General features: G+C 36.6%; 1 long non-coding RNA gene and 1 pseudogene across 3 annotated transcripts in view; one reads left to right on the top strand and one right to left on the bottom strand.

The window, feature by feature from the left end:
* LOC143269534 (uncharacterized) overlaps nt 1-19308 on the bottom strand; it is a 40283-nt gene that overhangs the window by 9155 nt on the left and 11820 nt on the right. For all 3 annotated transcript variants that reach the window (XR_013045996.1, XR_013045997.1, XR_013045998.1), the window contains exon 4: nt 18249-18343. This is a non-coding gene — a long non-coding RNA (uncharacterized LOC143269534). The remainder of the gene's footprint in view (nt 1-18248; nt 18344-19308) is intronic.
* Nucleotides 8461-9764, top strand: LOC143269533 (nucleophosmin pseudogene; annotated as a pseudogene).

Raw genomic sequence — 19308 nt, 5'->3', positions numbered from 1 at the left:
ACAACAGAAAATCTTCATGGCCCATATGCCCTCAGAAGTGATGGTCCACAGATATCAAACAATTACAACACTAAAGAAGTAGTTTTCTCTAGTATAGTATTCTTTATTCTAGAAACAACACCCAACCTACAGAACTATGGGAGTTTCCACTTGGATGTGATAATGCCCTAAATAATTTGACACTATCTAATATATGCCAAAAATAAGAGATCTGTAGATAATGTAGAAAAATAAATACATTATGAAGAAGTCAGTTACTTGTTGTTTTCAGAAGAGACTTGAATGTCAAAGTAAAAAAAAAAAAGAATTGTTGTCAAAATAACAATTATCAAATTGTACTGTGTATGGAGATTGGGGGAGGCCCTTGCTTATATGTAAACAGAGAGATGGAAGTACAATAGGAAGATACAGAAAGGCAGCCATGTTGTTGGGTAAGAGTGGTTTTATGAAATATTGACAAACATGAAATGATTGTCATCAGTCACTGTCAGAAGAGAACCAGTCTCCTCCTCTCTTTTACAAATGATCCAATTAAAGGAAACATGTTGGCTATAAAAGTCAAAATCAACAATGCACTGTACACTGACAACCCATCCAACATATAAAATCAATAGTGCATTCTGCCTCCATCCAGCACAAAGAGACAGTGTGACTTCCCCACCTCTTTAGTCAAATATGACACTGTATCAATCGATCAAAACTCAGTACTTATTGAGCAAGACTTCTGAAGAATGCAAACTGCACTACACTGTTACATCCCCTCCCCATTTTATTTCAATATATTTTAACTTAAAGGCATGATACTTGAAAATGTTCTGTTGTCACGGAGAGTTGTTCCTGTGCAATCATTACACAGTTTGACATTGACTCTATTTACAAGATTATAAAACTCTGCAGAGCTAGGAGCAGAAATGTCTAATCACAGATTTTAATTTTAGTTTTCTCTATGTGATGGCTTCCTGAAAGTTCTCCATTCAGTGTGACAAGCAAGGCATATATATGGTTGTGATTAGTCATCAGGTTTTCACTAGAGCTAAAAATAATGTGAAGGGAACTGAGTAAGTACTAGAGATAGAACAAATTACAAGTTTGACAGAAGTGAAAACCAGTCCATGCTTCCTATCTGATGCAGTATAAAAAGGGCAGCAGAGTTCGTTCAGTTTAGATTTGAACCTGTATATCCAGGAAGTGCAAATCAAGTATTTGCCTTCTCTGCATCTCGAGTTCCTTCAGAAATTTAGGAATGTAGAGGAGCTCATGAGACCCCACCTCTAGCCCAGACTATTTTGGTGAGGGCTGCTAAGAGTCAGTTTTCTTCACTGATGGGGCTTCTGGCCTCCTGTGGATGGCACTATACCCATACACATAGGGACCACATTAATTATACTTGATGGTTATACAACAAGGAGGAAAAGAAAGAGGAAGAAGAAGGAGGAGAAGCTAGAGTAGGAGGAAGAGGAGGAGGAAGAAGAATGAATTTGGGTGTAGGATGTGGATGAATGATTCTGGAAGAAGATGAAGGCTGGAAAGGATGGGTCTGTTATAAATACATTGTATTTGTTCATGAAATTATTTAACACTAAAAGCAAGAGTGCAAGAGGAAAAAAGAGAGAGTAATAAAAGAAAGAAAACAATGGAAGGAAAGAAGGAAGGAAGGAAGGGAGGGAGGGAGGGAGGGAGGGAGGGAGGGAGGGAGGAAGGGAGGGAAGAGAGGGAGGAAAGAGGGGGGAAGGAAGAAAGGAAGGAAAGAGGGAGGGAGGAAGGAAGGGAGGAAAGAGGGAGGGAGGAAGGAAGGAAGGAAATATAATGGTAGTGACAAAAAATAAGGAATAGGCTCCATTGTTGACAGTACTTACAAGCAGACTTAAACTTTAGTTAGGTTTTAGACATGGTGTTCCTCAATATCCACATTCAGAGTACATTAGGGATCAGGACAGAGTATGTAAAGATGGAAACAACATTTATAAATGACAATCATTAGTGTGGATACATTGAGTGTTCTTTTGTATTCTCTGTACCTTTTCTTTTCTGAGTGCTGACTTCTCTTTCCTGTGGATGGAAATATATGTAGAAATATAGAGGAGCTCATGAGACCCTACCTCTAACCCAGAGTATTTTGGTGAGGGCTGCAAAGAGTCAGATTTCTTTTGTGATCTGGTGTGTCTGTCCCTTCCCCCTTTTCTTCCTATACCTCCTTTTATCTCTTTTTCTCTGCCATCAAGTACTTCTACATTGAATCAGTTTATGATTCTTTTTTGTTTACTTTGTAATTTTCTTCAGATATTATATATTCTCCACCTCATGGAGATACTGAAATATGTGGATCTCTATTTGAGAAAACAAAAATATTTTACTAATCCCTTAATCTGAACTCCTTAACATCTTAGAAAATAGGGATCCTGTGAAAACTCTCACTTGTTATCATAACTTTTGAGAAAAAAATGAAATCATTAGCTCTTACATTTGTTTTAAAAATATACCAACTATACTCAAAATATAACTCAGTAAAATTATAAACACAACATTTCATAGAGAATATGGGTACAATTAAGTCCAATAATTAAAGAAACAGCTAGATGGAAATGTATGATAATAACAAAATTCTTCCACTTCTTTCCAGGGAGGGATTAGGTCCAATATTTTGTACTTGGTTTTCCATTTCTTCTTCTTTAAGTCTTACTACATTGATAATTAGGGAAATATTCTAAAGTATGCCAGAAACTTTAGTAGAGTTCTTTGCAGTCATGCACCCATAGATACTGTGTATGTTTACATACATGTTTTATTAACTATCTAACAAAAAATTAGCAATTAACTTAGCTTGTCTTCTGATCCCCTGTTTGTTGTAATTTTTGTTTTAAAGAACTCGACTACTCTAATTGTGTTCTTGCCAGTGAAAAGGCTTAGCTCCATGGTATCAATCTAAAGTTAATCTAACCTATTATTTCCTTTCCTAAATCACCCATGTACTTTTATGTAAGTTATGGATACAGGAAAGGCTATCATTTATGAAGCATTGATCACATGCTGGGCTTTATTCTTGTTTGTTGCCTATGATAGTGCTATTTATCTACAAAGACCCCCTACTATCCTAACAAAGACTTGCTATTGGCATTCTATTTTTAGAGATGAAAACACTGAAATTTAAATATTTTAATAGAGACCATCATAGAACCATGTTTGTAGTCTTATTATTGTGAAGGTCAAGGCAGGAGGACTGCCCCATATTCATGGCCAACTTGAGCTACATATTTTATATGCTGTTTAAATGACTTGGTTACCTCCCAGAACTTGGAGCTAAGACCCTAATACTGAAGACACCACACATTCCAGGCATAAAACTTGGAGGATTCCAACTGAAACTGATCTGGAAGCCTTACACTGAGAACTAGCTATTATAGTACATAAGGATCCATGGTAGCTTCTATGGGAGAAAAGCAATCAATAGTCCTACCCAGCTGGAAAGCTAATGAACCCCAATGATGAAAACAACATGATACCATATTGGTACAATGGTGATATTTTCATCTTGTTAATAACCAATAGCTCTATAGTTGAAATTAAGGCCCACTTAATCAGACAATTTTCATGCCTGGTGCTGTAAACATAGCTAAATATCAATGGCTAAAAAGGTCATGATCCCTCGAGGAGAAATTTTTATTGTTAAAACACTATAATTTTCTTGTAAGACCACAGAAACCAGACTTTGACCTTCACAACCTAGGTAAAGTATCTTTAATGCAACTCTTACACCTAAGATTCAGTGAACATAGTCAACAAAACATCTACTGTAGTGATTACTGTACTGACTCATGCATCTTGGAAATCTGTATTAATTATCATCACTTTTATTAGGAGAAAGAGACATCCAAATGATACTCACACACAGACATATACCCACATACACATAGATCGTCATTCGTCTATTGATGGACAACTTGGTTAATTTGCATTCTGTGTTACAGTCAATGAAGCAGTAATGAACATGGGAAGCAACTCTCTATTGTAGGGTATGAGCTTAGAGAAAATAAAAAATGGATGGACTTAGAATGTATAATACTAAGTAAAATCAAGCAATCTCAGAAAAAAGCAAGTCACAGTCCCTCATAAGCAGAATCTCATTAATAATATAAGTGCATATGTAAACAAATGTACATGTAGGTCAGTATAACATAAAAAAAAAACAAGAAAAGCTAAATATAAGTGAAGGAGAAAAGACTAAATGCAGGTAATGTATACTAGTAAGGAAATAAGATATAAAGCTAATTTTTTATAGTTTTACTTCTCTCATGAATATTTTCATTTTGATGATTGAACAATTCACTAAATACACTTGATACTGAAGGTGTAAGATTCAATACGAAGCTTTGCAGTTCTGTTTGAAATAACAACCCTAACTCTATATAGTTTCATTAAGTTGTGTAGACTTTGGGTCTTCTAATTTTCAGTGTTTTATGTTTTATTTATTTTTAAGTTTTTATTAATTATGTACATTATTTAAAAATATTAGACCTAATAAAACATTTATTGAGCCACAAAAGCTTATTTTTGACACTCTACAAACATTTATTTTCATAGCTCAAGTGGTCATCTAGAGACACCAAGCAATTGTTTCAATAATGAGAGCCATATCTGTAACTACATTTTATGGAACCACCTTCTACCCAAAGCAAATTTTTCTACTTGCTGCCCATTTTGATGATGGTGTCTTTAGGATATTTTTTCATATTAAAATTATAATTAGAATTGTCTTGTTAGGTAATAGGAAATTAAAAGTTAAAATAGCATTCAAGCTATAAACAGGCTGCTATTAAAAAGGTAATGAAACTATTTTACCTATATTCTTTTCTATGCTCTTAGGAACTGAGCAGGAATTCCAAGAAAGATGTGTGGCTGGGCAGTGGTGTGCATGCCTTTAATCCCAGCACTCGGTAAGTAGAGGCAGGCAGATCTCTGTGAGTTCTAGGCCAGCCTGGGCTACAGAGTAAGTTCCAGGAAAGGCCCCAAAGATACACAGAGAAACCCTCTCAAAAGAATAAAAAAAATAAAAAAATAATAAAAAAACAAGAAAGATGTGTGTTGAAATTAATTACAGGTATTCAGTTGGGTCATTTCCGTACAACATTAAGCTGAAACTAAAACTAGTTTGGATACAAGAAATATTTTAGTTTAGATAAGATGCCAAGAAGATCGCCAAGAAACCTAGGCTGAGATTCCTCTTCTCTCATTATCAATTATGAGAGTTATGGGACCTTGAAATATGAGCAGCATCTATCTTAGCTTTCTCGTGAGAATAAAGACCATATAGTAAAATAATGAATGCTGTATCATGATACATACTCAGAAAAAATAAATAACGTCCTTCAGATTAGGGCACATATTTTTGAAATACTAAATAGTGGTTCCATTACTATTAAGCTCCATGTTTCATAAAAATAATAATTTGGAGGAGAAATTCCTGAAATAAATGTCTCAACCAAAATTTCACACAGATTGTGAAAGATGCCCTTCTAATGCCAGCAAACTTTTCCTTTTCTGAGCCATCTGCCATACATCTCCCCTAGGGTATTCACATACTCTTGGATAGTTAACTCTTCTTTTTCCAGTCATGAAGTCCTACCAAGCCTTGCTGCTTTTCTTAGGGTCTCCCTGTTTGAACAACTGAGAGCAGCACCAATGTCTTTTGATACTGACTCAAGTTATTCCACTATTGTCCCTGCTCTTCCATAACCTAGTAAAGCACTTAAAAGGTCTACAGTCATGAAATGCTGTCTTTGTGTGCCCAAGTACAATGGCTTCATTTTCACATACACAAACTATAATTGTTATGGTACTCTCGCTTTGAATGAGAAAATATTTAAGTTCAGAATGAATAAGCAATTGGCCAAGAGTGTTACAGTGGGGCAGACCCCTTATCTTCTTAGAAAAAAAAACCTGAAAGTTCAAACTTATTCATGCCAGAACCAGCAAAGAATGAAAGAGCACATTTTGTGATGCTCTGCGAGACATTTGGCAGTAATGTAAGAGAAAATGTGAGCTATTTGAATCAAATATTGTAAAGGAATAGAATTAGAATCTATTTGTACCCACCCCTATCTCTGCCTCTTATAAACCAATTCCAATATAACCACTTTCTTTCCCCATAAAACCTCTTCCTAATCCTTTTTCTAGTGGTTAACATTCCTACCAAGGGTAGTTAAGAATTCATCCAGTTGATTGACTAGTGTACATTAATGTTCTTTTTCCTTTCAATTTGACCTGTGTGCATTTTCAGTCTTCTGACTTTCTAAATCAGTTTCCTCTTGTATGCTCTCTGGGGATTCTCAGAAGACCTTCACCTTCATATGCACACACAGCACAGTCTTTCCTCACAAACTCAGGAAACTGTCACACACTGCTTTGGCTGAAGGCATGGCTAAGTGTTAATGTCTGAGTTATCTCATAGTCTGGTTAAAAGTGGCTGGCAATAGGGAGCCCAAGAGACTGATTCTGGCATGTGAAAAGGTCATCAACTTTGGTGAGTAGGTATACAATCATACTACAATAAGTGGTTTCCACAATGCTGTCCCCTTACCCAAAAGGAGAAGAAATACTACATAAAGAGGATCAGCAAATCCTACCGGCGTGCGCCGCCGCCACCACCACTGGCTAGTGATGGGATGGCCAAAACACCCTAATAGTTGTGCCAGAAACCCCATCCAAGGACTGAGGAATCTGGATGCAGACATCCACGGCTAGGCCCCGGGTGGAGCTCCGGGAGTCTAATTAGCGAGAAAGAGGAGGGTTTATATGAGCGAGAATTGTTGAAACCAAGGTTGGATAAAGCACAGGGACAAATAGCCAAACGAATGGAAACACATGAACTATGAACCAAAGGCTGAGACGCCCCCAACTGGATCAGGCCCTCTGAATAGGTGAGACAGTTGATTGGCTTGATCTGTTTGGGAGGCATTCAGGCAGTGGGACCAGGTCCTGGGCTCATTGCATGAGTTAGCTGTTTGAAACCTGGGACTTATGTAGGGACGCTTGGCTCAATCTGGGAAGAGGGGACTGGACCTGCCTGAACTGAGTCTATCAGGTGATCTCAGTCCTCGGGGGATGCCTTGCTCTGGAGAAGGTGGAAATGGGGCTTGGGCTGGGGGGAAGGGGAGTGGGGTAGGAAGGGGGAGAACAAGGGAATCTGTGGCTGTTATGTAAAACTGAATAGTATTGTAAAATAAAATAATAATAATAATAATAATAATAATAATAATAATAATAATAAAAGAGGATCAGGATAGGATTTTGCTTTAACCACACATTGAAGAGATTTGATTTATTTCAAGAAACATATTCTTTAAGGTTGATCATTTCTTTAGTGCTTCTATAGTTGAAAGGACTTGTTTGCCCTTTGTCTCTTAAAACCATCAACCATGGCCAGTGTGTCTTTCCAGCTCAGCATTAGCTTTATGTCTTGTATCTCTTGTGCTTTATATTTGGCTCCAGAAGCTTGGAGAGGAACCAAAGAGAGAATGAGATGAGGATTGGTAGGTGAGCCTGGGTCTTATACAAATAAAGGAGGTTTAAAGGTGCAGAGTATCTGTGCTTGGCACCATTTTTATCGTGCACATTGACACCAGATGGGTAGTAGACAATTTGGGGATCTGAGAACTTTGCTCAACAGCCTTCTAGTTCAACATGGCTTACATTGTCATTAATGTGTTGTAATCATTTAAGCATAATGAACATGGGAGCCAGGTTTCCATATAGGAACTCCGTAAGTAACTCTTAGTTTGATCAGTCGTGCTTCAAAGTAAGAATGATAAACCATCAAGCAGAGCACTGGCATTTTTGGGTACTTTCCATGTCCCACTACTGAATTAGAGGCTCTTGAATGTAGTTGCAATGCAGAACAATCCCATCTACACAGAGTTTACAATTAGCCCACAGAAATGGTATTTAGTTTGCTTTTTCATTGAGAAAACATCCCAACCTCAGCCATTAAATGGAAAAGGAGAATTTGTTTCTGATTCATTCTCTCTCAGCCTGTAAATTAATATCTTCATTTTCGTGATAGTATCAGGGCATGAAAGTTATGTTTCCAATTTTTCATTTATATTGCCTGCTACACCACTAAGGACTAAGTAAATGCTCTTCAGTTTTATTTTTGAAAAATAATAACCCATGCTTATTTGGATGACTTTCTCTACTGTGGCTCCAGAGAAAGTGGTACCGGGGCTGCTGTAATACTGTTAAGCATGCAAATGACATTCTAATTGCAAAGGCTTCCTGGCTCACCTGGGATATCACTTCTAAAATCACATCTCAGTAATTTATTCTCTCAGTTCCCCAAAGAGTTGGCTTTAGGTCAGAGTTGGTGTGAAAGACAGCATCTTTCTCACTAAATCTACAGTAAACTTTGATTTTAAAAAATATTCCTATTCTTCTTCCACTACTAATTTGTTCTAAAAGAATTTCAGCCCTGGCGTGATTCCGTCCTGCGTGTCTGTTCTGCGGAGCAGTGGGCAGTTCCCTCCGTCCGACTTCTCTCACACCGAAGTGCGCGCCTCCACCTCATGGAAGACTCGATAGACATGGACATGAGCCCTCTCAGGCCTCAGAACTACCTTTTCGGTTGTGAACTAAAAGCTGACAAGGATTATCACTTTAAGGTGGATAATGATGAGAATGAGCACCAGTTATCACTAAGAACGGTTAGTTTAGGGGCAGGGGCAAAAGATGAATTGCACATCGTAGAGGCAGAAGCAATGAACTATGAAGGCAGTCCAATTAAAGTAACACTGGCAACTTTGAAAATGTCTGTACAACCAACAGTTTCTCTTGGGGGCTTTGAAAATACACCACCTGTGGTCTTAAGGTTGAAGTGTGGTTCAGGGCCTGTGCACATCAGTGGACAGCACCTAGTAGCTGTAGAGGAAGATGCAGAGTCAGAAGATGAAGATGAGGAGGATGTAAAACTTTTAAGTATGTCTGGAAAACGATCTGCTCCTGGAGGTGGTAACAAGGTTCCGCAGAAAAAAGTAAAACTTGACGAGGATGATGAGGATGACGACAAAGATGATGAGGATGATGAAGATGATGATGATGATGATTTTGATGATGAGGAAGCTGAAGAAAAAGTTCCAGTGAAGAAATCTGTACGAGATACCCCAGCCAAAAATGCACAAAAATCAAACCAAAATGGAAAAGACTTAAAACCATCAACACCAAGATCAAAGGGTCAAGAGTCTTTCAAAAAACAGGAAAAGACTCCTAAAACACCAAAAGGACCTAGTTCTGTAGAAGACATTAAGGCAAAAATGCAAGCAAGTATAGAAAAAGGTGGTTCTCTTCCCAAAGTGGAAGCCAAGTTCATTAATTATGTGAAGAATTGCTTCCGGATGACTGACCAGGAGGCTATTCAAGATCTCTGGCAGTGGAGGAAGTCTCTTTAAGAAAATGGTTTAAACAGTTTGAAATAATTCCGTCTTACTTAATTTCTGTAACAGTTGATATATCTGGCTGTCCTTTTTATAATGCAAAGTGAGAACTTTCCCTACTGTGTTTGGTAAATGTTGTCCAGGTTCCATTGCCAAGAATGTGTTGTCTAAAATGCCTGTTTAGTTTTCAAGGATGGAACTCCACCCTTTACTTGGTTTTAAGTATGTATGGAATGTTATGATAGGACATAGTAATAGTGGTGGTCAGATGTGGAAATGGTAGGGAGACAAATATACATGTGAAATAAACTCAGTATTTTAATAAAGTAAAAAAAAAAAAAAGAATTTCAACATCAGGCATGACCAAATGGTGATGAGTTCATCTGATCTAAATGGGTCTCCCTGGAGATAACTAAGAAATAATTATGGGAGGAGGTTCTACAAGGTCACAGAAACAGTATCTTAGTTCATGACCAACCCTCTCAGCTCAGGACATGGGACACCGGAGCTAGAGGAGCAGTATTTGCCAAGAAACCATAGAAGACTAAAAGACTGCAAATAAACTTAGGGCTTTATTTTTGTTGTTGTGTCTTTTCTTTTTTGTGGAGCATCATTAAGGTGAGAATTTGGGCTTGATGTCGTAGGCATCTGTGGCTCAACCAGGTAAGGAATGTGAATCACTTATAGTGTAGTGTAGTTTTGGGTAAACATCATAGAGTCGGGCCATGAACTGTGGACACTTAAAAGTTTCTTGATTATTCAGATCATTTTTTTGTCATTAAAGGAAAATAAAAGGTCCCATGACAGTTACAATAATTGAGCCATTGATGCTGTTATTTTAAAATTAAGCAGGTAAAGGCAAACAGGCTTCTTGTCTGTTACAGGTAGGAGGAATGAAGTGGTGAATAGCAGGATACAAGATAGGGGAAATAGGAAAATCGGGGCTCTTAGGCAGTAAGAAGGAGGTTAACATACAAGGTTGGAGTAAGTTAAAGGGGAATAGAAGTATATAATTGATTAGATATAATTGATTGCCCTGTAGTGAATGGACAGGAATCCAAATACAGGAGAAAGAGGTAGATAGGTAAAATAACAATATGGATGGCTGAAAAAGCCATCATACTATAATCATGTTATTAACTATTTACCTAAAAATATATAATGCTAATAATTCATTATACAAATATACTTTTATAGTTTTAGTGAAACTTTATCATCTGTACTGATGGTGCTCCCTCCAAAAACAAAACAAGAAAACAAAAACCAAAAACAATACTAGACATGAGAGGCCTTTTTTTCTTGAGTTATTAGCCAGGGATGTCTAGGAGACTCCCAAAAGATACAGCTTATTGCTGTTGCTTTTGGTTATATTTGAGGGATGAAACATTAAGTCCTTATTGCTGTAGAGAATATGCACTTCAGAACCAGGGCCCAAAATTCACTGAGCTGGCACTGACCTGAATGTCACTGAAGGCTAGTTTTCTTGGTACCAGAAAGCATCATGAAACTTCCAAAGGAGGAGAATAATCAATAGTACTATCAAACTTCGACACCTATGAGCCACATCAATAATCAGCATGGCACAATAACTCCAAAGTCGCAGTAGTGGTACACATACCTTGGTGGTATATAACAGCTTTTTAATAGGAATTAAGACTCACTGAACAAGAAGTCCATGTCTGGTACTGAAACCCAGGTAACTAATTGGTACTAGTGAAGATGACTATTTAAAGAGATACTTCAACCACTAAGGTGCTAAACCAATATAATCACTAACAATTTATAAACATTTATCCTTATACCTGTAGATAAACATAGTCTTCACTTTGCCCCTCATCAAAGAATGTTCTTTTTGCAACAGATGATCCCTATAGAAAACCACAAGCAATCAATACACAGATCTATGGAGCACAGCCCCAGCAGATACATGTACAAAGCACTCCAGTATCTAAGGCTCAGGGACAATTGGAGAAGAAGGGAAGGGAAGACTTTAAAAGCCAGATGATGAAGGAATTTGTTGTGATGTTGTGCCTTTTACTAACATCAGAAGCTGCACCCGTAAAATTTCACTAACACAACTGCCCAAACATGAGCTGGACAAGTAGAACACCAAGGAACATGCCAAACTCAATGGGAAAAAAGTCAATGGGGCACCTCAATTCAACACAAACAAACTACAGGAAACTGAGTAAAGCTGGGAGTGGGAGATGAGGCTCTCCCCAGGGAAGAGCAAACCAATCAGTAGTCTAGTGCCAAATCATCAGCCCTGAAAACAGACATACAAGTAAAGTTATATGGACTAAATAGGCTGTATCTAGAATATATATGTATATATCAACATATATATGTGTGCAATAACAACTGATGAAAAACGAGGCCATGAAGTTGAAGAACATCCGAGAAGGTATATATGAGAGTTTGGAGGCAGGAAAGAGAAGGGAGAAATATTGTAATGAAAATACAACCTCAAAAATAGGCAAAAGAGAAAATAAGAAAGAAAAAATAAGAAATAATATAATTAAACCAGTAAAACCAAACATACATCTTGCCTTTTTAGTGGTCTAAGAATGAAGCTCAGTGGAAGAGCTTATGCAATTCAGACAGTCTTCAGCACCTACAGAAAAAAGTCAAAAGAACACCTTCCATTTCCCTCTCTGTCTACGTCCAGGCAATAAGTATTCTATTGTTTAAATGATTTGATCACTAACTACCTTACTTAAATGGAATCATAAATGGCTTGTCTTTTTTTATTGTAACTTAGTGTAATGTCATCAAGGTTCCTCTACTGTGTAATATAAGTCAAATTTTAAAAAAAATAATAATTTTGAATGTGAGAGACATTCTATCATGTATATGTATGTGTCCTTGTGTGTGTACATAATATTCTATTTTATATGTATATGTGTGTTTGTGTGTATGATATTATATTGTACTTATACATGTGTGTAATTTTATTTGATAATATTCCATCTTAATGTATGTGTGTGTTTGTGTGTGTAATGTTCTATTTTATACATGCATGTGCATATAACAGTCTATAGTGTATTTGCATGCATGTGCTTGTGTACGAGTAATATTCTATTGTACATACTTGAATGTGTGCTTACTTTTGTTCATAATATTCTATCATATATGTCCATGTCTATGTGCTTGTGTATGCATAATTTTCTGTTGTATATAGGCATGTGTGTGTGCTTGTATGTGTATTATTCTATAGTATATATGTATGTGTATTTTGTATGTGCATAATATTCTATCTTATATATGTCTGTGTGAGGACTTGTGTGTATGTATGTATGCATATTGCTTTTGCTATTGTACTCCTGAGTTTAGGGGCAACTTAAGTTGTTTCCATATTTAGCGCATATATCTATTGCTGCTTTGTGCTGTGATGTGTAAGCATCAGTGTTGGGATGTTGGGGATCTGTTCATCTTGAAACTAGGTTTTGATGAAAAAAATTAAAATTAACCATAAATTTCCTGTCAAGATTTCCTCTGTTGGTTTCAGGATTTTAAAGCACTTACATTAATTAGTCAGATTCTGTCGGTACATGTGATGCTGGCGATGAGATAAATTTCTGGTCCGTTCTCCTCTTCCATCTCCATAGAATCTTCTTAAAACTTTAAACTTTTCCAGAGGCCATGTTAAATATAAGACATTGGTGTGAACAGTGATCAAATGTTTACATTGAATTCCTTCCTAACTAAAAACCCCAGAAAATGAAATGTTATCAGCACTTCACTCACTAAGGTGAGATTTATGTATGTATCAACTGGGAAAGCAATCTCAAAAGAATTTCAAGAGATTTCAGTATAGACATTATAGGTTCAACATGGTATCAATACAAGATTTCTGTATGTCACTCAGTGGTAAGACAATGACCAGTTTCTATTGTCATAAGGAAATGTTTTCAAATTAATAATGCAATGCATTCAAAGGGGTCTCAGTGCAGATGAATGGAAACCTCTGCCAGATATCAGTGGTACTATTTTTAAAGGTATCATTTAAAGCATTGTTTCTATACTCCTACAACTAGATTGTAATGCGCTAGTTGAAGCTTGATCAGTTGTAATGCAACTGGAGGGAACTAGAGGATGTGACTCCCTGGTGATAGGATCCTGAGGAGGAGGTAGGAAACCAGGTAAATTAGCCTTGTTTTTTCTTAATTTTAACCAAAAATGTATCAAGTTCTGCTGTTCCCAATAGAAAAGAGGTAATGATTCCCATCAAACATCACCTTCCTTTGCTCTAAAATTTTTCTAGGAATTCAACAAGTTGCTTTAATAAAAAGTTCATAGTTCCTAAAACCAGTTTTCAGAAAATTGGAGATGGTTGAAATTTTACTCTTTAAGTTGTCCCTTTTTTTTTACTCAAAAGTGTCCTATATTTTTTCCTTATATTTTAAGATTATAATTGTATAATTTCCCCCTTCCCTTCTCTCCCTATAAACCCTCCAACAAACCCTTCTTTCTCTCTTTCAAATTCATGCTCTCTCTTTTTCCATTAATCATTGTTATATGTATGTATGTATATATATGTACTATATATATATATATATATATATATATATATATATATATATATAATCTTATCAAGCTACATAATGTTGCTTATATATAAGTTTTCAAGGCTGATTATTTCTCCAGGGAAGTAGACACCAATTTCTTATTAAAACCAAATTGTTAGCTCTGAAAACAAACAAGGGTTTTTAAGGGGTAAAGAGAAGACAAGGGTTTTTAAGGGGTAAAGAGAAGATTATATCTACTATCTCACTTTTTAAAGTGTACTTCAGACACAATGTAGTTGGTAGTGATGCTTTTATGTTTTGATAATGTGCCCTGAGGATCTTTTTCAGAAGACCAGACTATATGACTCCACATATCTCATTAGTGAAATTTTATTCTGTGATGATTTGGCAATGTGTGGAGGTATTTTGCCATTTCCATCTGTTGTTATAAAATACACTGGACAAAAGCCTCTTAGGGGAAAGGAATTTTATTTTATCTCACAATTCCATAATACAGCCTATCAATGATGAGGAGTCAAGGCAGCAATTTGTAGAACCTAGTCACATCTCATCCATAATCAAAATGAAGAGAAACAACTGCTTTCTTTGAGTGCTTAGTGAGGTTTCTCCTTTCTTATACTGTTTGAGGCTCCCCAAGTAATGCTGACACCCAGAGAGTTCTGATTCTTCTCATATCAATTAAGACAGTAACAACAACTCCTTAGACATGTTTTTAGGTTAACATGATCTAGACTATCTTTCCGGGTGGTTATACACCATGTCACAACTGCAAAAGTAACCCTCACATAGGTGTTAGGTTGCCCATCTCTACTCCGACTGCTATTTCTCTTCCTGTTAATAGCCATCCTATATCTTCCCAGCCTCTGACTAAACACAGACTTCTAAGAGATTGAACAGGCAAGCAGCCCACCCAAAGCAATTACTTTATTTGACTAATAAATTCTAATAAATTAAGTAAACAAAACATTAATGCTTTGTTGTCTATAGACCTTGTGATAACTGGTGTTCTTTCCAGATATTCCACTGCATTATGGTCAAGCTTCAGAATGAGAACTTTATGAGTAATCAATATGACTTTTATAATTGAGAAAGATGGAAGATAGAACTGTGGTTGACCATATTTGGATTGCCTATGCCATGTTGCTCTATCAGTCCTGTCTCTGTCTGGATTTCCTGTGTTTCCTGAGCCACTCAAATTATAAAGTGAACAAACAAGGATGTATAGATTAAATAAATACCTATCACTGAATGAATCAAAAGAAAGATACATCATAATAAATTGGAAGAAGAACACCTTTGTGTCTTTAGGTGAACTTGATTAAAATGACCTGCGTGACTTTCAAACAAATGCTATTTGTCACTGAGATATAGTTGATTGGACTTGTTAACCTGGAGAAAAACTCATTCTAGATTAAGAAGTCTAATCACCTCTAAGGGGTTTTAAAGCATGAACATTCAGGGTTCTCTCTGAGATATGATCTTTCTTTTCATGAAAGCTACTCCACAAACATCAAAGACTAGTTCTCATTATGCAACGATGCACATTCCAGCTTCATCAGTTTCCCAGATGATTTCTGAAGTTCAGTTCCCAGATGTCACCAGGATAGAAAGCTGTGTGGATAGGAGAGTATCAGTATGAGGTGGGTTGTGTGGATGTTTTCTGCTGCTATAAACTTACTTTTCACTTAGTACAAAGTCTTGTCAAAGTAAACTTTGGCTGCCAGTGTGCACTGGAAGAGATGGGAAGCTGCCTGCTAGTGCACACTGGGAGAAACGAAAGTCGACATGGATCAGAAGAGCCAAGAACATTGACCCAACAACAGACCTCCAGATGTGCAGAAAGTACTCTTTTTTCAAGGTAATTCTTATAATCTACACCAAAACTTATAGAGAAATACCACAGAAAAATCCCCTCTTACCACTAGGGAAGATGTCCGAGTCCCCCAGACCTCCTGACAATCATGCCTCAAAGGACATCCAAGGAATTGAGAATCAACATGCTGTCAGAGCCTTGCAGCTCTGTGGACTTTTCTTTCCAAGGTGAGCTTCTTGTTAGCCCATCCTCTGTGCTCCTTGGCTATATAGCTTGAATCAATAGTAGTAGCATTTTGACAAAATTGGTTTGAATTTGAATGGCATTTAAGAGCTTTGGATCTCCGATAATGACTACCAAATGTTGGGATTCAGTTCCTCATCTGTAAAATGCTCCTGATGTTTTATTCATGAAACATGGACACTATTTAATAAAGTATACCTGAACTCAGTATACAATGCTTAGGAAATGGCTATTTTGGATATCAATGGAGATATGCATAAACTTTGCTGTGTGCTCAATTTCAAAATTGAGGTAATAGAAGAGTCATTGTGGCATTTTGGTGAAGGTTCAACAAGTCTGTTTTCACAAAAGTAGCTTGAGAAAGTCCCTATAAAATCTCCAAAATATCAACTAGTGCCATAGTATAATACTGATATTTTATAGAAAACCAAAGGAATTTGAGTTTTAATTCAGACAGACTAAGTCCATAGGTAATGACATTCCTTTCTCATCAACAGATGGGTGTTACATAGTTATTTCACAAAGTAGCATAATTTATGTAACTGCATCTTCTGGAATCACTTGGTTAAAACTCTGGCTTTGAGCTTTGTTGCATGAATTTAAGTGAGTACTTAAATATATTTATCCAGCAGTTTATCTATCTTAAAAATGGGAGATCATTCCAGCATACATCTCACAGAGTTACCATGATTTAAATTATGTGGGAGAATGGGGCTGCTGTACGTTTCAAGTTTCCATATATGTAAATCACAGGTAGTAATTTTGACCCTTTGGCATTAGTCGTTCATCAAGATGTAAACCTTCCACAAGAGATCATTTTGCTTTCTTTGTTTTCTCCTATAATACCTCAGTGGGTATGAGCCTTGACTTCATACTGGCTTTCCTGATCAGCCCAAGACTCTATGAGCAAACAATATGAGTTGTTATTTATAATCTCTAAGAACAGAAAGTTATCTTCCCTTAAATACTTTAAAAATAGATCACTGTATCACTGCACACCTCCAAAAGAGCTCCTCTTTTTATTGACCCAAATTATTGTAGGTCTTTGGCATTCTCAAGCTAACTATCAGTAAACATGAGAAAGCAGAATCATGAGGAGGTTAGGTTGATTATCACAGGAAGAAATTTGGATTTATGCCCAACACTGACAAGGTTGCACTCAGGTTTAAGCCCTAAAGACTAAAATGTAATGAACATTATGCATTATTACCTTGTATTCATATATTTATTGTGGTAAGTAAATGGATAATATATAAAAAGCATCTATCAAAGGGGTTGGCACATAGTGAGTGCTTTTACAAAGCAGGAGCTTTAACATGTAATTATTATTCTCATTGCATATTCTTAGCACATGTGTATATAATTCTGCTACACCAACATCCTGTGTGTCTAGACTCCATCCTTCTCAGACTAAGCCAATATACAGCTCTCATACACATCTTCAAGATCATTTTTATATTGTTTTTACTCACTTCCTCACACAGAAAGGACCTTTCTCCTTTATCTGAATTCTAATATGACAGAGCTCTAATGTACACACATCTCACATTTTACCACAAATCTAATAAGTTAATGGTCCCAATTTCCCAAGAAATAGAAACGTGGAGGAAGGCAGATTTTTTTAAAAAATATTTTCCCCCTACCTGATCCAATATACCTAATATCTATTCAAAGAACAAAAGTTATCTCATCGCCCTAAATGGTCCAGTGGATTATGAAGTTGGGAGCCTTGTACTTTCTACCATGAATCACAATATAGAGGAAAGAAACTCAATGGCAAACTTCCTGTAAAGATGTTTTCTAATATGTGGCTTTTTCCCAACAAAGGTAATTTTTGTTTTTAGGAAAGCCTGTGAATCAGATGTTCCAAAGCCAGTGTAAGATTTTCATCTACCTATATCTCTTCAACCTAGACTGCCTGTTCTGAGAAGAGCAGACATTTTAACTCTAGTTTTAACGAGTAATCTAATATTCTCTCATTATATTTCAGCATGCATGGATTTAGCAATTGCAGGCTGAGGATGAGTGGCACAGTCTTCGGTCTGAGTAGAGTGAGCACAAAGAGGATTTTTCTGTGGGTCATTGATCTTTGGTATGTTTCTGTAGATCATTGACTAATTCAAGCCAGGCAGAACCTGTACTACATTTTTTTTTATGTTCAGGCTACCACCAATAGCTTACGTTCCTAGCCAGTTTCCCCCTAGTAATACACTGGAGACTAAAAGTTAAAACTGAACCACTTACAACATTGTCTCCTTTCTTGCTGCATTTTCTTCTCCAAATACAGTTTCTACTCCCTGACTTGAACGTGCTCTTTCACCTTTTCTTCATTGGAAGTCCTGTATGGATGCAAGAACCAGATTTAGTTCCCCTACCTTCACCCCACCAAGCCAGTCTTTCTTCTTCTAGTAACAAGCATCTTGGATTATCTTACTCTTACCATTTCTCCTTGGCAAAAGCATTCACTTGGAACTTGCTACTAAGAAACTCTGTTTTGTTCTTCAATGATTCAAATGTTTTTTTTTTTGTTATTCTATTGTATTCTTATTGGGGAGGGTATGTGAGTACAGTTGTACAATTCTGCTTTATTCTTTACATAATGTTCACCATCATATTTCCAAAGAGACTGTTTCTTGTAAACACTCATCCTTGTAGTGAATCATAAACCACTCCGGCTGAGTCAAATCACATGTCTCTTACAAGTTGCTTTTTTTTTACTTTGTAAGCCAAATTGTGACTATAAGATTAACACCTCTTGTTAAATACCATACCACATAGGAAAGTAATGGAGTCCCCAACTAATAAATAGTAATACTGATCATATCACTTTAATGAGAGCTTAAGTGTCTGTGTTGGTATAGATCATTCACTTCCCAGCCTTTGGGGAAGATCAAAGGCATGGGCTGTTGTAACTTTAGAGAGGCCTTCATACATAATTAACTGAATCTCCCACATTTTAGTAGGTAGGTGCTGGTCCCACCTAAATGATGTCATAAAGAAATTCAAAGAACCCATGTCAAATAGATTATTTCAAAAAGTGAATTGCTCATGTAGTTTTATAATATTTGTTAATTAGTCTTTATGCTTTACAATGAATGTAGATACGAAGCAACACAAGTTAGCCTCCTTTTAATTCATTTGGTAAAAGTTCTGGGTGGCTTAGTCTACATATGTGTGTTTTTAAGAGACATGTCTAAGACATTAGCTAACATTCCTGGTCCTCCTCATGGCACAACTGAGCTGGATGTAGCTGGCAGTTCAGTTTCAGTCAGCATTGACAATGGTGCAAATAGGGCAGTGGAAG

This window comes from Peromyscus maniculatus, chromosome 19 (assembly GCF_049852395.1).
Source record: "Peromyscus maniculatus bairdii isolate BWxNUB_F1_BW_parent chromosome 19, HU_Pman_BW_mat_3.1, whole genome shotgun sequence".
Classification (NCBI taxonomy): Eukaryota; Metazoa; Chordata; class Mammalia; order Rodentia; family Cricetidae; genus Peromyscus; species Peromyscus maniculatus.
Note: the sequence above shows the minus strand (reverse complement) of the source record. Positions and strands in the feature narration are given on the sequence as shown.